This window comes from Cornus florida, unplaced genomic scaffold (genome assembly GCF_030987335.1).
Source record: "Cornus florida cultivar Cherokee Brave unplaced genomic scaffold, ASM3098733v1 CherokeeBrave_3.0.0_Hap2_Chr11, whole genome shotgun sequence".
NCBI classification, from domain to species: Eukaryota; Viridiplantae; Streptophyta; class Magnoliopsida; order Cornales; family Cornaceae; genus Cornus; species Cornus florida.
Window position 1 is genome coordinate 100,916,978 of NW_026775581.1, and position 17,140 is coordinate 100,934,117.

The 17,140-nt window shown below is 33.6% G+C and overlaps 1 long non-coding RNA gene across 1 annotated transcript; it reads left to right on the forward strand.

The window, feature by feature from the left end:
* The first annotated feature begins 2,245 nt into the window (after nucleotides 1-2,245).
* Nucleotides 2,246-8,545, forward strand: LOC132285513 (uncharacterized). Its single transcript, XR_009472565.1, has 3 exons — nucleotides 2,246-2,793; nucleotides 6,710-6,791; nucleotides 8,337-8,545. It is a non-coding gene; the product is annotated as an uncharacterized LOC132285513 (long non-coding RNA).
* The last annotated feature ends 8,595 nt before the right edge of the window (nucleotides 8,546-17,140 follow it).

The following is a 17,140-nucleotide window of genomic DNA, read 5'->3' on the forward strand; positions in this document are numbered from 1 at the left end:
GTACATGTTTCTTAAAGGTTTTGATAGCTCCAAGATTGCATGTTCAGTAGTGCGATTAACAGTAAAAAAAATATATATATATGAAATTTCTACTTTCATGAATTTAAAGTGGACTTGTTTATTTGAATGTGTTTATACATACATGCATCAAATGCATAAATGGTCAGTGGGGTATTAAAGTGTGATTTGTTTTTGCCTAGTTGATGTTAGGTTGAAAATTTTAATTCATGTTATATTACATGTGTCAGTGACCTTTGAGTGTGATATGAGGTTGTGTGGCTATTTAGTCACACCCTGCCCAGTGTTTATTGAGTAATTCATAATACCTGTTCAATTTTAAGTTGAAAAACTTATGGGAGCTTGCGTGCCATAAGTAAGTATTATTAACCTAATTGATTTAAAGATTCAAAGTACTTTAAATTGTTTGTCGGATATATAATATTCATGCATTAAGGTTTTGTTATTTTATTTTAATTAAAGTGTATAAATAATTGAGATTTTTAAATCTTGATTGATATGCATGTTATTATTATATTATTCACAGTAATTTCTTAAGATGTATGAGGAGACTTTATTTTATTTGTATTCAAGTCATTTATATTACAGTGAAATTAATCAAGTGTTCCATAATATTTGGGTTTAGTTTATGTGCATTATAAAGAAATTGTTGAACTTAAATAAATGGAACTTTTGCAGTTTAGGTTATTCCTTGAGGTTTAGGAAGACCTGTAAAGTGCTCGTTTCAAATATGGTAGCCAAAGTGGGTGATGCCTGCCAAAAGGTGACACGCTCACGGAGGTTATTATTTTTTGAAATTTTAAGACATTGGTCTTATTGAGGTCTCACGGTACACTTACCTACATGAGGACATTTGTTCTGTCAAAAGGTGATCAATGTCTTAGTGTGGGATAAGTGAGTAGAATATTTGAGAATGCTTAAATTATAACTAAATAACCCTCTTGCCAAAAGGTAGTGGAAGTGTTTAGTAATAATTCAAGTATAATCAAATAGGTTTATGTGTGATTTTATTGCAGGTTTGGGGGTAAAGTAAAAATCTAAAATTCTGCCAAAAGGTGATTTTTAGATGGTATTTTATTTGTTCTCACATGGTGAATGGTTTTTGCACATAGTAAAACACCTTGAGAAATTCGACTTAAAACTCCAAGCACGAATTAAAATAATAATCCCTAAAGCTGTGACATATTATTTTATATGTTGTTTACGTGGTGTTATTCAATATAACATTCATTTAGGTCACAGACGCTTCCGCAATTTAAAGATAGCTCATAGGGATTAAACCATTGAATGGTTAAAATTATATTGTCTAGAAGACAGGTTTTGATATTATATTGGGTTTCTTAGACTATGAGTCTGTTTTTTTTTTAGGAAGAAACCCATATGCCCAGTGTGGAGTCTTCTTAGGTAGACAAATTGTTGCATTTTAAGAGGACTAAAGGTACTACCATGCCATTAGGTTAATTTATGCTTCTATCGGTTATACTATTCAGGGTGGTATTCTGGTTTGATACTGCCAAGGAGCTTCTTGATTTAATCAAGAAAAAGTTAATGGGCATTAAGAAGCAACTACGATACTATTATCTAACATGGTTTTGTTAGTCAAATATGATAGCAATGGTTCAGTGAGGGAGTACATCTTTAATATGTGCAAGCTGGTTAATAATCTGAGGTAGTAGGGAATCATATTTGATGATAAGTTATTAGTCCACATGGTGATATATTCTCTGCTTAGGTTTTTTCAGCTTTTCAAGGTGAATTATAATTCACAAGAAGTTAAATGTGGCATTAATCAGATGTTAGCACTTTATGTGATTGAAGGGGAATGACTCAAAGGTGTTAAAACTGAGTCAGCTCATTTTGCCGTGACATCCACTACAAGAAAAGTGTGTTTTTACGACTAATATTTACGAGGCTTATTTATTTTGCCCCGTAAAAACTGCATTTGACGAGGTTCAGAAGGAGTTCCTTGTAGTTGTTACACGCTTTTACGGGGTCAGGAATAGAATCCTCGTAAAATATTGCTTTCACGGGTTGTTGAAGGTGCTCGTTAATATATACATATATTAACGAGGCAGTTGTCAACTTTAACGGGATATAAGTGCCTCGTTAATGAATGTCAACTTTAACAGGGTGTAAGCGTCTCGTTAATGAAGGTTAATTTTAACATGGTGTAAGTGCCTCGTTAATGAAAGTCAATTTTAACGGCATGTAAATGCCTCGTTAACGAAGGAGGCTAAAATTTCACCTTTCCCACACAGTTTCACGAGATAAAATAGGGTAAAATATCACTTGAAATAAGCGCCTCATTTTCCCGCCCACAGAAATTCTAACTCCCGCGCCAAAGTTGATAATCAGTCAAAGCCCGCGTGGAAAAAAAAAAAAAAATTCCCTTTTCATTTAGACGAACCCTAGCGGCTTTTATCTGTATTTGCTCTCCAGCGCAACCAGTCCCCATTACCAAAGGCCTTTGTCTCTTTTTCACAGCAACAGCTTCTGAACCCACCATACCCATCGGAGAAATTGAGCTTCAACGGAGTAGTCTACACTTAGTTTCTACTCAACCCAAAGGTTCCTACTCAAATTTCCCTATTGGCTGACAAATTCGACCCAGACCAAGGCTCTAATCAGTTTCTTTCTTCCTTCATTTCTGCGAGGTTGAAGTCAGAGAGTTGAGAGAGAAACCATCTCAAACTATTCCGACCCAGACCAAGGCAGAGCTATATCTTCAACTCTCTCTCTACCCTCTAAGGATCTGAACGCACATTAATTCTTCAGGTAATATGCAATCCCTCTTTCTCTAACATTTTTAGGGCTTTTTTCAATCTCTCTTTCTCAAAAATTTTAGGGGTTTCTTCAATCTCTCTTTCTCTAACATTTTTAGGGCTTTTTTCAATCTCTCTTTCTGAGACATTTTTAGGATTAACGCATGGTTTTTTATTTTTTATTATTTATTTTTTTTTCTCTGGTTTTTTGGTAAATTGTGTTGGCTGAATTTGGTTTGTTTTTGGCTGGATTTGGGTTTTATTATTTTCCATTTCCTAATTGATTGTGTTTCTCTTTTTATTTGTATTATGTACTATATATATAGATATATATTGTTTGTGCTATATATAATCATCTTTTGATTCTAGTCCAGCATTATGATTCACTATTTTATTTATTCGACTTATTTTGGATGGTGTTGGAAAACCTTTATATTGAGTGTATCACAAGAGCAAAAATAGTTGACAATCATGAGCCTTTACTTCCTTCATATGAGTGAGACCGGATTTGCCACCTGGAAATGGAATGTTAGAATTCCAAAAAGAATGAAGAGGCTATTCTCCGGAATTAGGAATTCGTCTTATCAAAATTTGTGAACATAGAAACTATATATATATGGATTATTTTTTTTCCTTGCGAATAAAGAACTTAACCACAAAATAATTGTCACAAGTTTTAAAAGAGATATGATGACACGAATTAGTAAATAGTCAAAAGATAAATATAGCTTAATGCAGGAAAATGAATCTACATTTTGAATGAAAATAAATTACTTAATCACAAAAAAATCTACTGTTATTCTAATGTAGCTTTTCAATTTTTGCCTGAAAATGAAGATAATAAAAGAATTTATGCATAATTGTATAATAAATTTGAATTATCTAACATGCTTGTTAGGTGTATGTCCAACCACACATTTTGGATACATATCACACATTAATGTCAAGGCGTCGTGTGTTTGACAAGGATATGCCATGTGCTTTTTAAGAGTTCATGTAAATTACTCTAGTTTGATTTTGCAAAAAGTCATGATTGTGGCCTTCACTGAGCTTCATGTTCAATGTGATTTGTCAAACCTCATCCCAACGGTATATCTGATATCAAACCAGTTGGTCCGATAATGAGACACAAGTCAGTTTTTTGTTAAAAAAAAAAAAAAAAAATTCTTTCTAAAAGTTAATGCAAATACACACACTTTCCATATATTTTTGCCCCTACGAAGAGTCATTGAACACTTGATCTCTCAAAATGAAAGAGAAGCTTATATCATCTAAGCTAGATTTTATTGGTGACACGGGTCAAAGTTATCAAAGCATTCCTCAAGCTTTTTATGTGACATAAGAGCCACACTTTCTCTCAAAACTACAATAGAGATGAATTTGTTTTCTTCTTGTTCACAAGTTTTTAACAATATTGTTAAAGGGCCTAGTGTTTGCCCTTTAACAATATTGTAAAGGGGCTACAGACCCTTTAACAAATAGGCAAATGCTTGTACATGGAATACTCGTATCTCTAGACATTGTAAAATGGGAAGTGTAATTTTATCCTTTTCCCTAGTTCATCTGGAATTGTATAATATACTTAATTTAGTTGAAAAATTAAGTTAGAATGAAATCATAAGGACAAATTTGATGTCTCATTTTATTTTTGTTAATAAGTTGACTCTATTGACAATATCTATGGGAGAAATCCAACACATAATTGCCAGTATATATATATATATATATATATATATTTAATGAATAAGAGATACTCGACCATGTAATTGTGTTGCATGTATCACCTTTTAATTAATCTCATAGTTTCTGCCATGCAAACCATGAACTACTATTGATGTGACCTACTTGACTGATGGTTGAATTTATCAAATAGGCTGAAATGGGGCTAAGAGGGAGTTGAGCTACATTAGACTAACAGTAAAATCTAAACAAATTACTTAATCACAAAATAATTTTCAGGCAATTTCCAATGAAAACTCATTATGGGCATTCTGCTACTCTACATGGCCAAGCTCTAAGTTGTAGAACAGGGAATTTTTTTCTATCTAAGCTGATAGTTGTGTTGCGCAAATAGAAAATTAGTTCTGAATTTTTTATTTCTAGCTCTTTTGCTTTAATTGTTTGATTCTTATACTTTGTTTATTTCCCATGCCCCATTCTCTAGTTATATTCATAGATGTTAATGCATTCATCAGTGATATTCCTGCATTACATAGTATGTCTATTAGTTTTAATCCTTTGGCAACCTCGTATCACTATTATACCCATTTGTTACTTCACTCACCAAAAAAAAAACATAAAAAATAATGTTCAATTACAAAAGATTGGTTGGCATAATTGATTTTTAATTTTTTTATTGTTAATCTTGATATTGTTTAAACTATGACAGCAAGAGAGTCATGGTAAAAAATTTATTTTATCATAAAATGGACATTTAAGCTGTAGAAATAAAAAGTGAAAATGTGTAGTGTTTTTTTTTTTCAATTTAAATGAAGATCTAGAAAGTAAAGTAATTCTAGTCGAACCAGTTCTAAGATCTGAAAATTGTTTAATTCTTTCTATCTAACTTCAAATGCTTCTATATTTAAATGCAGTTCCATGTCAATATCTAATGGAAGACACAAATAAGAAAGTATCATATGGTGATGGTTACTTGAAAATATCTTTACTAGCATTAGAAATTTCATTTTAAAAGTTGATTGTTTGACCCATATGGCTTTATCTGTAGCAAGAAACATGAATATTTTCAACAATTAGAAGTTTTAATATTGCTCTTATTTATTTGTACAAGGGTAATTGAATCAAATGATTTTTATCCATTCTTTTATTTATTTATTTATTTTTTTTTCCTAACAAAAATAAAAAATTGAATCAATAGTTTGGACAAAACTATGGTCATGTAGGAGAGTTTCTGCTTCTGCACGAAGGTTTCATTTTGATCCCTAGAGGGGGTCTGTTCAATTCCACATGACACCACCATGGCCATAATTGTTGTCTCAAAAGGGCTTGGCCTTGATATAGATGAGGTATATGGTATTGTTTACTGATTTCTTGCTGAAACAATATGGTATTTAAGTTTCTAATCTTTTTGGTATAATTAGGGAATGGTGTCTAATGTTTCTCTTTAGTGGAGTTTGGACATATTTAGGTGTTATCAAATCCACAATAAACTTCTTAAAAGTTTTAAAAAATGTGGCAAATTAGTTTTAAAAAATTATCAACAAATGGCCTGAATAGATAAAAATATTTTTATCGGTTGGTCACTGGATTTGCTAGCTTGAAGAAAAAATTTATTGAACCTTGACTGTACTGTAGTATTGTGGCATTTAATTTGATGGATAGAATTTTCATTGATCGAGCTTTTATTGGTCCACATGATTGATATTAATTACATGTCACCAAGGTTAAAGGAAGCAGAAGGGGTGTGTACATATTTAATCAGTTATAGATACTTGTATAGATTTTATGTTCACACCACCATTGATAAACTTTTACTTATTTCTGGAAGCTGTGTGAATCTATCATGTATAGTGCACATATTTCTCGTAAGCCATGGGTAATTTTGATCGACAAGGGTGAGTCTGCAATGACATTTATGGTAATCATCCAATTTATTAGCTCCCTTCGAACTAGAGCCAATCACACATTTACATAATTCCTTGAATTTTAACACAGATTTAATAATTCATATTTGTAAATTGTGGCTGGTAGGTTACCTCTTTACTGTGTAATTGTTTCGCCATTCATCAACTTGTCGCTTGCCCTTTTATATTGTCATCAAATATTTATCCACAATATAGACATGTCACATGGATAAGACTACAGTACTACACATGGTTTTCTTTATGTTGGATTCACATGTAAGTGTACTTGCATCTCTCTGTTCAAATTATGATGCATTGCCTATTGTGCCACTGCAAACTTTTCAGGGCAGAATTGTTCTCGGAATCTTAACGAAATCATACACCATTCAAACACGAATCTCTTGACTTTGAAGAAGATACGGATCAAGTATGTTCTATTATGTTCTTCCACCACTTGCACTCCTTATTATATAGATGCTCATATCTCCCTGACATGACATTTGTTTGTATCGTTTAGACATTTTTTTTCCACCATGCCCACTGCCTTACCTGCTTATACTTTGAATATTACAGACATGCAATTTTCATTTTCTATTATGGCTTTTCATGATAACTATGTCCAATCAGTTGTCTCATCTGATGTGTTCTTAACCAATTTTTCTCATCAAATAAGAATTTGGAGTGTCAATATTCTCCGTTTTGCATTCGAGTTGTGTCCTTGCTTTTATATAGTAAATGGTGTACTTACTAATGGCAAAAAATAATTAATTAACACTCATATAAACAAATCAAAACTGTCAATGGGACACCAGAAATCTCAGGGATCACCCACTGGAGAAAATACAGGCAACTAAAGTATTGCCACTTCACATATGAACACCTCTCTCTCTTTCTCTATATACCTAAGTAATTCACATGGGGAAAAACAAATGATAAATCCATGTTACATGCTTTCATATTTTTGTTTAATTTGTATCGTCTCTTGACTCTCTTGAACATGCATGGTGATTATTGAAAGTTAAGGGAAGGCTTGTTTTCATTAAATTTTGTTGTTTGCTGAAGCCACGTTCAAATTATACCACTGCCAATGCACCTTCATTTTGATCAGCATATATAACTAGTTGAGCAGCATATATTGATCAGTAATTGACAATTTTATGTAGTTGTCTCTCCCTTATTTTCATTTTGGACACCTTTCTTATAATTAAGTAGTGGTTGTTACACTTAAATGTGCAACCTTCTGTAGCCCCTGCATGAAGAATTAACAAGAAATAGTAATTTCTTTCAATTAAATTTTTTGTAATTAATAATCATGGCAGAATGGTTCTAGATTCTGCAGAAAATGTTGAAACAAGGTAAAGTATAATAACTTGTGCATTAAAATTTAGAACTAGAGAACAACTTTATACTTTACCTTTTTAAAATTTTTTGGGCTATTTGTGGTACGTAAATAAATACAAAACATGCAATAGAGAATTTTAATTTCTCTCTCTAAGATAAATACAAAAACACACACACATACGGAGCATATATGGACAAGGCCCTCTCCTTTTGATAACTAAAAAAGGGTTAGTGGTATTACTTGGACTGGTAGTAGTTAAAGAACAAAGATTGTTGAAGGAATAATATTAATGAGCATGTCTTTACTTTGGAAATTGAAATAATGATACGTTCAAGTGTGTTACAAACTACATTGGCACGAGGCTATGTTAGTAGACTGTTAGCGGCCATATTTTGAAGATATGAAATTGAGAATATATATATATATATATATATATATATATATATATATATATATATATATTTTATGTCTCATTTTATTGATCATAGGCATTTCAGCGATTGTATTGTAGTAGTAATCATACTCTTTTTCTAATTTCACCTCATTCATCTTCTTCTTCCTGTTTTTTTTTTTTTTTTTTTTTTTTTTTTTTTTTTTTTTTTTTTTTTTTTTTTTGTGTGTGTGATGCAGGTAACTGCTTGGTTTGTACCATGGACAATGAGGTGAAGGAAGTGTCTGAAAAATTGAAAGTCAACTTCTGCTGATGATTAAAGAACAATGTGAAGATTGACTTATTAATGTATTTTTGACAGACAATGGATTTTCTTTTGCAATTTGGCACATTGAACTATGATGAATTGTCTTTTGATATGTTTAATGGTATATGAATTGTTGAATTATCTTTTGATATGTTTAATGGTATATTTGGTTATTGGTATTGTTAGTCACTAATTGACTCTAGAGGGGGGGTGAATAGAGTCAATGGCCAATTTTTACAATCTATAAAATATTAAATCTAACAAACTGTTAAGCACAGAGGAATTGAAACATTCAAGCAGTATATGGCACAAGTATAAGAGAGATAGAGATGAGAGATTGCAAACTATGACTCGGCGATTTAGCGAGGTTCGGAAACTCCTACTCCTCGGCTCAAGGTCCCCCTTGAGACTTTCCAAATTCACTAGAGCTTCTCCTTAATGGTGGAGAGCAAATCTTCAATTTGAAGCAAAACCTTGCTTCTTCTTCCTTGCTAGGAGAACACTTTTCTCCTAGGCTTCTTTTGGGTCACACCAACCCTTACAAGGTTGTAGCAAAGTTTGTAAATGAAATACAAGATTGAATCTCTCTCAATAGATGTACAAATGTAAGCTCACAACTAGAGTTAATAAGAATATTAATGAAGCTCAAGTTTTAGGATGAGAGAATGTAGAGATTGATGAATGAAAGCTCAGAGAAAGAATTTATGGCTATTGAATGCTCTTGAATACTCTTATTGAATGTTCTTTCAAGTGGTGTAATTGGTTCAGCAGAGAAGCCTTCTGTATTTAAAGAAATCCGTAACTTAATATATCTGTTAGAAGTGGTTGGAGGAATTAAATGCAGAAATTGCCGTTAGAATTTCAGATCTCTCAAAGGAGCCGGCTCTTTATAAAAGTGGAGGAGGCTCCAATATTGAGTAGAGGAGGCTCCAATATTAAGTAGAGGAGGCTCCAATATTAGTAGAGCAGGCTCCAATATTTGGGAGGCAGCTCTTTCCAAGAAAAAATTGTTCTACGAACCAATTTAAGCTATTGGAGTAAAGAGAGCAAGCTCTACCTTGAGTGGAGCTGGCTCTAATACTGTGCAAGACTAAAAATAAAATTAACCGAGTCCCGGCTCCAATACTGTGCAAGACTAAAAATAAAATTAACCGAGTCCTGTGCACTTCCTATTGATATGTAGCTTGCATATATATAAAGTTCAGGAATAGATTTTACGTATTTTAAAAACTGAATTTAGAATGAGTATGCATGAACCTAAAATCTTGAGCTTCAAAATATATTCAAATAAATTTTAACATTAAGTCTAAAGTTCTCACTATCCTATCTACCCTTTTATTCATTTCTTGAACGTGATTGATTAGGCTTGATGGAGACTTGCTTTCTTCCTTTGAAATGCTTGAGTGATATTTGAAGCCCGAGATTTTCTTTGATTTCTTGCAACATTGAAGCTTCTTTGAATCCATAGCTTGAGTACTTGAAATGCTTGAATTGATCTTTTAGCTTATCATTGAGGATTGGATATTAATCATCTATACATCACTTAATGAAAATATTAGTTCTTAAATATCATTAATGGTTTGTAATCATCAAAACATAAGATTGACCTTTAGAAAAAATCCTTAGGCCAACAATCTTCCCCTTTTTGATGATGACAAAACATTGATGTGTTTATTGACAAAGTGGAGTTGCATTTGAAAGAATGCTCCCCCTATCAATAAGCATATCTTGAAAATTATATCATGCTTGATTCTACAGCAGTTATTTTAGACAATTTGAAAGCATTTAAATTTCACAGACCTTTTTAGAGGTCTCCCCCTATCAATATGCATCTATCAAGATATTAAAAAGCAATAGAATAGACACATAGCATAGTAACACATAACACATCTGTCTCCCCCTTTGTCATCTCAAAAAAAATTTCATCTATAAAGGGCAAATAAATAGCAAATATGACATTTTATAAATGGCAGAAGTCAATACAGAAGGATAGTTAGGACACAACTACCATATGTTAGACAAAAGCATAGTTTATGATAAGGACTTCAAAAGTAAATGACATAAGTAAATAAAGCATAGCAAAAAAAAATGCTTCTCCAAAGCAAATATAGCACATAAGTGCACATAAAAAAAAGTTTGAAGCGGAGGGATACTAATCTAAGGAGAGGAAGGTCCATATTTGTTTCGAAATTCTGTAAAATCCTCATTAAGATGAGTGATTGCCATGTGCATTTCGTCAAGTTGAGTTTGTTGTTTTTCAAAAGTGGCTTGGTTTTGACGAGTGCCTTTAAGAATATCCAATAAAAGATCACGATTGGTGCAATTCGGAGCAGGAACTTCCTCATCTTCAGCACTGTCATCACTTTCATGATCTTTTTCATCCCCATCATCAACATCCTCAATCTCTTCTCCTCTAGCTCTAGCCTCTTCGAACCTTCTTTGCCTTGGATAAAACCACATGCCATTTGAATCCCTTTTTAGCCCCATTGAGTCCAGATTGAAGGCATCGAGTATATCTCTTGGGCCTAGTTTGGCTGATTCAGTTTTGTCAAGTGGAACGTTTTTATCCATGAAAATGTGAGTGAGAGCCATGGCATAATAGAGTGGAGTCTTTTTCTTATTCTTGCATGCCAACATGTGATGAAAGATGATATATGCCAAATCAAAGACTTTTCTATTCAAGACACACCAAATCAAAAAGATTTCTATGTGAGAGACTTTTGAGCGACTGCCGGTTTTAGGAAGAATGGAGTAGGTAATGATTTTGTGGATTAAGCGAGCTTCCATGGTTAATTGTTTAGATTTGACCTCTTTGGTATTGGTAGTGCGGGAATCATAGCTCATTTGACGAATTGCTTCTAGTTTGTCAAAACCTTTCCCATTGAACCATCTTTGGGGTGAGTAGAATTTAATACCATCCATAAGATGAAAAATTCTGGCAATGCTGCTAACATCTAGATGGAAATCCATTCCAGCCACATAGCATTGAAATTTCTCTACACCAGGCATTTTCTCAAAGTGGGTGTAGAATAATTGCACAAGTCTGGGATAATACTTGTTGTTCATCCCAACAAATGAACCAAGGCCAATAGCATCAAAGAGTTTATAGGTGTTGAGGTTAAGGTCGTCACAAATTGTGTGTGATAGAACTTTTTCTTTGGCCACTTTCCTAAGAAGAAAATCTTTATCATATGACTTCTTGTATGTAGGATTTCTATACAACATTGTTGCAGAGATTTGAATGGGTCTTGGAGGAGGATTTGGTTCACTAGGGCCGGATTCATGATCATGGGTAAGTTGAGTATTCCTAGTTTGGCCACGAGGAGGATTCTTTTTACGTGAGGATGAAGCCATGGATACTCAGAGTAGAAACCTAATGAAAACACAATAAGAATTCCAAAACCAAATTAATTTGACTGAATATTTAGAGTCAATTTGAAAATAAATTGAACCAATGAAAAAGCCTAGATTAATTTGCCCATCCAGTCATAATTTTGAGAGCAAAAAGAATGCATACTTGAAACCCCTTGAGACGATTGTTGAACAACAAGGTCAATGGATTTGGAAATGATAAAAATTAGTTCTAGAAATAGAAACCCAAAATGGAATTATAGGAGGTGATGTAACCTTCCAAGAACAAAAAAAAAAAAAAAATTTCACAGTTCAACATAAAAGCATATGGTTCGGATGCTTCCATTTGGATAGAATTACAAACTTGGTTTCATGAAATATAGTTCTAAATAAATTAATTCTTTTTGTTTAGTCATTATAGTAAAACTGCATCAACAAATTCAAGTTTTAAAAAAATTTGAGAGAGTGAATAAGCAAATAAATTATTTGTGAGAGTGAAATGGATACAGTGTTTTCAAGGGTTTCATGGACGAAGGATTAAAAGTGAGGATTTAAAAGAAATTAATTACTAAAGATTTATCTAAAAGGCTAGAACATAAGAAATTTGAAGAGAATTTGATGAAGGAAACTTACATGTGAAGATCCCCAATGAAAATGAAGGAGTTTCCTAGCTGAAATATTCTCAGGAGGCAGTAGCCGAAATACTTTCTAGAGGCAGTTTTGTTATGCCCAATAGTGAAGTGCCGAGAATGAAGAATGCAAATAACAACCTTCAGTGCTCTTGGAGATGAAGGATCCAGCGCATGAAGGATATTACTTGAAGAATGGTGCGTCCATGGAACAAGCTCTTTGGAAGGCAACTCTTATGCCCAAATTGCTTACAGCTGAGAATAAAAGAGAGGATACAGGATTGGAGCCGGCTCAATTGTTTGTGGAGCCGGCTCTTATCTGTTTTTGGAGCCGGCTCAAGTAGTTTTGAAGCCGGCTCTTAAATTTTTTGGAGCCGGCTCAAGTAGTTTTGGAGCCGGTTCTTTTGAGCTTTTGTGAGATCCCGAGAGCTGATGCTTGAAGGCAGTATAAGAGCCGGCTCTACCTATTTCTAGAGGCGGCTCTTCCTATTTCTAGAGACGGCTCTACCGTTTTGTTGAGCTGGCTCTTGAGATGCCGAGAGCATGAAGTTTTGAGTATTTTGTATGCAGGTTGGGGAGCCGGCTTTTGTGTGAGTTGATTCGGCTCTCATTCTCTATAGAGGCGGCTTTTATTTTGATAGAGCCGGCTCTGCTGCTGCTACTTCACTGCATGACATTCTGCTCTGTGATCATTCCAATTTCTCTTCTAAGCAGACAAAATCTATCCTCTTAGAGTGGTTTAGTGAAAATATCACCCAATTGTTTTTCCGTATTTATAAATATAAGTTCAATGTCGCCCTTAGAAACATGATCCCTAAGAAAATGGTACCTTATTTCAATATGCTTTGTTCTTGAATGCTGAATAGGATTTTTAGAAATGCATATTGCACTTGTATTATCACACATAATAGGAATGTGATCAAAGTATAGACCAAAATCTTCAAGTTGTTGCGTAATGTAAATTGTTTGAGCACAACAACTACCGGCTGCAATATACTCGGCTTCCGCCGTTGATAGAGCTACGGAATTTTGTTTCTTGCAAGACCAAGATACTAATGATTGTCCAATGAAGTGACAAGTCCCGCTAGTACTTTTTCTATCAACTTTGCATCCTCCAAAATCAGCATCCGAGTAACCAACAAGATCAAATGATGTATGTCTAGGATACCAAAGTCTCAAGAATGTAGTATAGCTTAAATAACGAAAGATCCGTTTAACGGCACATAGATGAGATTCTTTAGGACAGGATTGAAAACGAGCACATAAGCATACACTAAACATGATATCCGGTCTACTTGCGGTTAAATATAAGAGACTCCCAATCATACCTCTGTATTTTTTAATATCTACATTGGTGCCCTTTTCATCTTTGTTAAGTTTCAAAGATGAGCTCATTGGAGTATTGGCATGTTTGACTTCCTCCAAGCCAAATTTCTTTAACAAATCTTTAACATACTTAGATTGGCAAACAAAAATGCCATCAAGTGTTTGTTTGATTTGCAACCCTAGGAAGAAGGTTAGTTCACCCATCATGCTCATTTCAAATTCATTTTGCATACTAGAGGCAAACTTTTCACATAGTACACTATTGGTTGATCCAAAGATAATATCATCAACATAAATTTGAATGACCAACAAGTTGCAATCTATGGTTTTAGTGAAAAGAGTATTGTCAATTTTTTCTCGACTGAACCCTTTAGCAAGCAGAAAACCACTAAGTCTTTCATACCAAGCTCTTGGAGCTTGTTTCAAACCATACAATGCTTTTGTCAATTTGAAAACATGGTTTGGACAATTATAGCTTTCAAAGCCAGGTGGTTGTTCAACATACACTTCTTCTTCAATGAAGCCATTTAAGAAAGCACTTTTTACATCCATTTGATATAACTTGAAGTTTTTATGAAATGCAAATGCAAGGAGCATTCTTATAGCTTCAAGTCGAGCTACGGGGGCAAAGGTTTCCTCATAATCAATTCCTTCTTCTTGATTATAACTTTGAGCAACAAGTCTTGCCTTATTTCTCACAATTGTTCCCGATTCATCCTTTTTATTTCTAAACACCCACTTTGTGCCAATGACAGTTTATCTTTAGGTCTTGGAACCAAATGCCAAACTTCATTTCTTTCAAATTGATTAAGTTCTTCTTGCATGGCCAAGAGCCAAGATTCATCATTTTCGGCTTCAAGAATATTTTTTGGTTCAAGTTGGGAAACAAAAGCTACATAGTTGCAAACATTATTTATTTGAGATCTAGTGCTTACTCCTTTAGATGGATCGTCAATAATTTGATTTATTGGATGATTAGACATTTGCTTCCAAGCCTTAGGAAGAGTATCTTCATGAGAGTGACTATCTTTTGGAACATCTTTGGAGTGATCTTCAATAGACGAACCATTTAAATCAAGATTTTCAATGTTCTTTTCAATCTCAATCACATCTTCATTATCATCCAATGAGCACCTAAGAGGGGGTAATGGTGATTCATCAAATACAACATGTATGGATTCCACAACCACTAGTGTTCTTTTGTTGAACACTCTAAATGCTTTACTACGAGATGAATATCCTAGAAAAATACCTTCATCCGATTTAGGTTCAAATTTTCCTAGACTATCTTTGTCATTCAACACGAAGCATTTACACCCAAAAACTTTAAAGTATTATTCCAAATTTCATAAGGAGTTTTATTAAGAAGTTTTCTAATGATGACCCTGTTTATGACATATCATGAGGTATAACGGCTTCGGCCCAAAGAGTTCTAGGAGATATATGTTCATTTAACATAGTCCTAGTCATTTCTTGGAGAGACCTATTTTTCCTTTCAACAACTCAATTTTGTTGAGGAGTTCTAGGAGCCGAAAGATTATGATTGTATCCATTTTCATCACAAAATCTTTTTACATCTTGGTTATCAAACTCTCTTCCTCTATCACTTCTAATGGACTTAATCTTACACTCTTTCTCGTTCTCGACTCTCTTACAAAATTTAGCAAAGGTTTCATGAGCCTCATTTTTGTGTGTAAGGAAAAATACCCAAGAGAATCTAGAGTAATCATTAACAATAACAAATGCATAGAGTTTTCCACCAAGACTAGCAATTCTTTCTAGACCGAATAAGTCCATATGAATTCATTCAAGAGGTCTTGTAGTTGTTATGTCCTTTTTCCTTTTAAATAACGTCTTGATTTGCTTGCCTATTTGGCATGCGCTACAAGTTTTATCTTTAGAAAAATTAGTTTTTGGGAGGCCTTTGACTAATTCATTTCTAGATAGTTTTGAAATCAAATCCATACTAGCATGACCTAGCCTTCTATGCCACAACCAACAATTTTCATTTGAGGATACAAGGCACTTGACATCTTGATCATGTAATTCACACAAAAACAAAGTGTACACATTACCATTTCTTAGAGCATGAAAAACTTCATTATTATTCTTTTTGACAATGCATTTATCCGATTTAAATAAAACATCATATCCTTTATCACATAGTTGGCTAATACTAAATAAGTTGTGTTTCAAGCCTTTAACAAGTAAAACGTCATCAATAGATAAGGAAGAGGATATACCAATAGTTCCAATGCCAATAACCTTACCTTTTGAATTATCGCCGAATGTAACATTTCCTCCTTTGTGAGGTTTGATGGAGAGAAATTTTGATTGATCTCCCGTCATATGTCTTGAGTATCCACTATCAAGGAACCATTTGTCCTTGGATGAATATGAAGACTTTACGCAAACCTACAAAATGAATTTGAGTAATCTTCTTTTGGTACCCACATTCTTTTGGGTCCATAAGAGTTAGGAAGAAGCACATAAGTCCCTTTAACAACCCAAACTTCTTTTGTCCTACATGGTCTAATAGGACAGTGATTGATCTTGTGTCCTACCTTTTTACAATAATTGCATGTTGGACTAAAGGAGAAATTTTTAACAAAGTAATTGTTCAAGGGTTTTCTCTTTTTCAATAAACAAGAGTCTTTGTTGTGAGGATCAAATCCAAGCCCATCCTTAGCATAAGCATTTCGTTGCTTTCCAAGAATGATGCCTAAATTCTCTCTACCTTTTGTAAATTTGGCTAAGGTTTCAACTTGATCCTCAATAATGACTTTCAATGATTCATTTTCAGAAATTAACTCAATTGAGGCCGCCTCTTTAGCGAATTCTTTTTCTTTTTTCAAAGTTTCATTTTCAAGTTGAGATTTTTTAAGGTTTTGAGAGATGATAAGCTTTTCTCTTCTAAGGCTAGCACACTTTTGAACCATTTTGCCTAATTCATCATGTAATTCTTTAAAAACATCTAGCAAATAGTTATGTGTATCAACTAAATCATCATATGAAATTTCTAAATCAAATGAGTCATGATTAGAATTTACCTCATCTTCATCGGCCATGAGACAAAGATTGACCAATTCATTGAGTTTATCGTCACTTTCGGATCCATTTGAATCATCATTTTCCCATGTAGCTCGCATGGCTTTGCCTTTCTTTTTCCTTTCCTTTTCATTTTTGTAGGCATAGCAATCGGATTTGAAATGCCCCGGTTTTCCACAATGAAAACATGTAGGTGCTTCTCTTTTTCCTTACTCACTTGATGAACCATTTTTTTTTGAAGTTGTTACTCTTTTGGAACTTTTTCATTTGAAGGACTCTTCTCATGGTCTTGGAAATGAGAGCAACTTCTTCTTCTTCTTCTTCATCATTGGAAGCTTTATCAATTGTGACTTCTTAGTTAGTAGCTTGAAGAGTTATATCC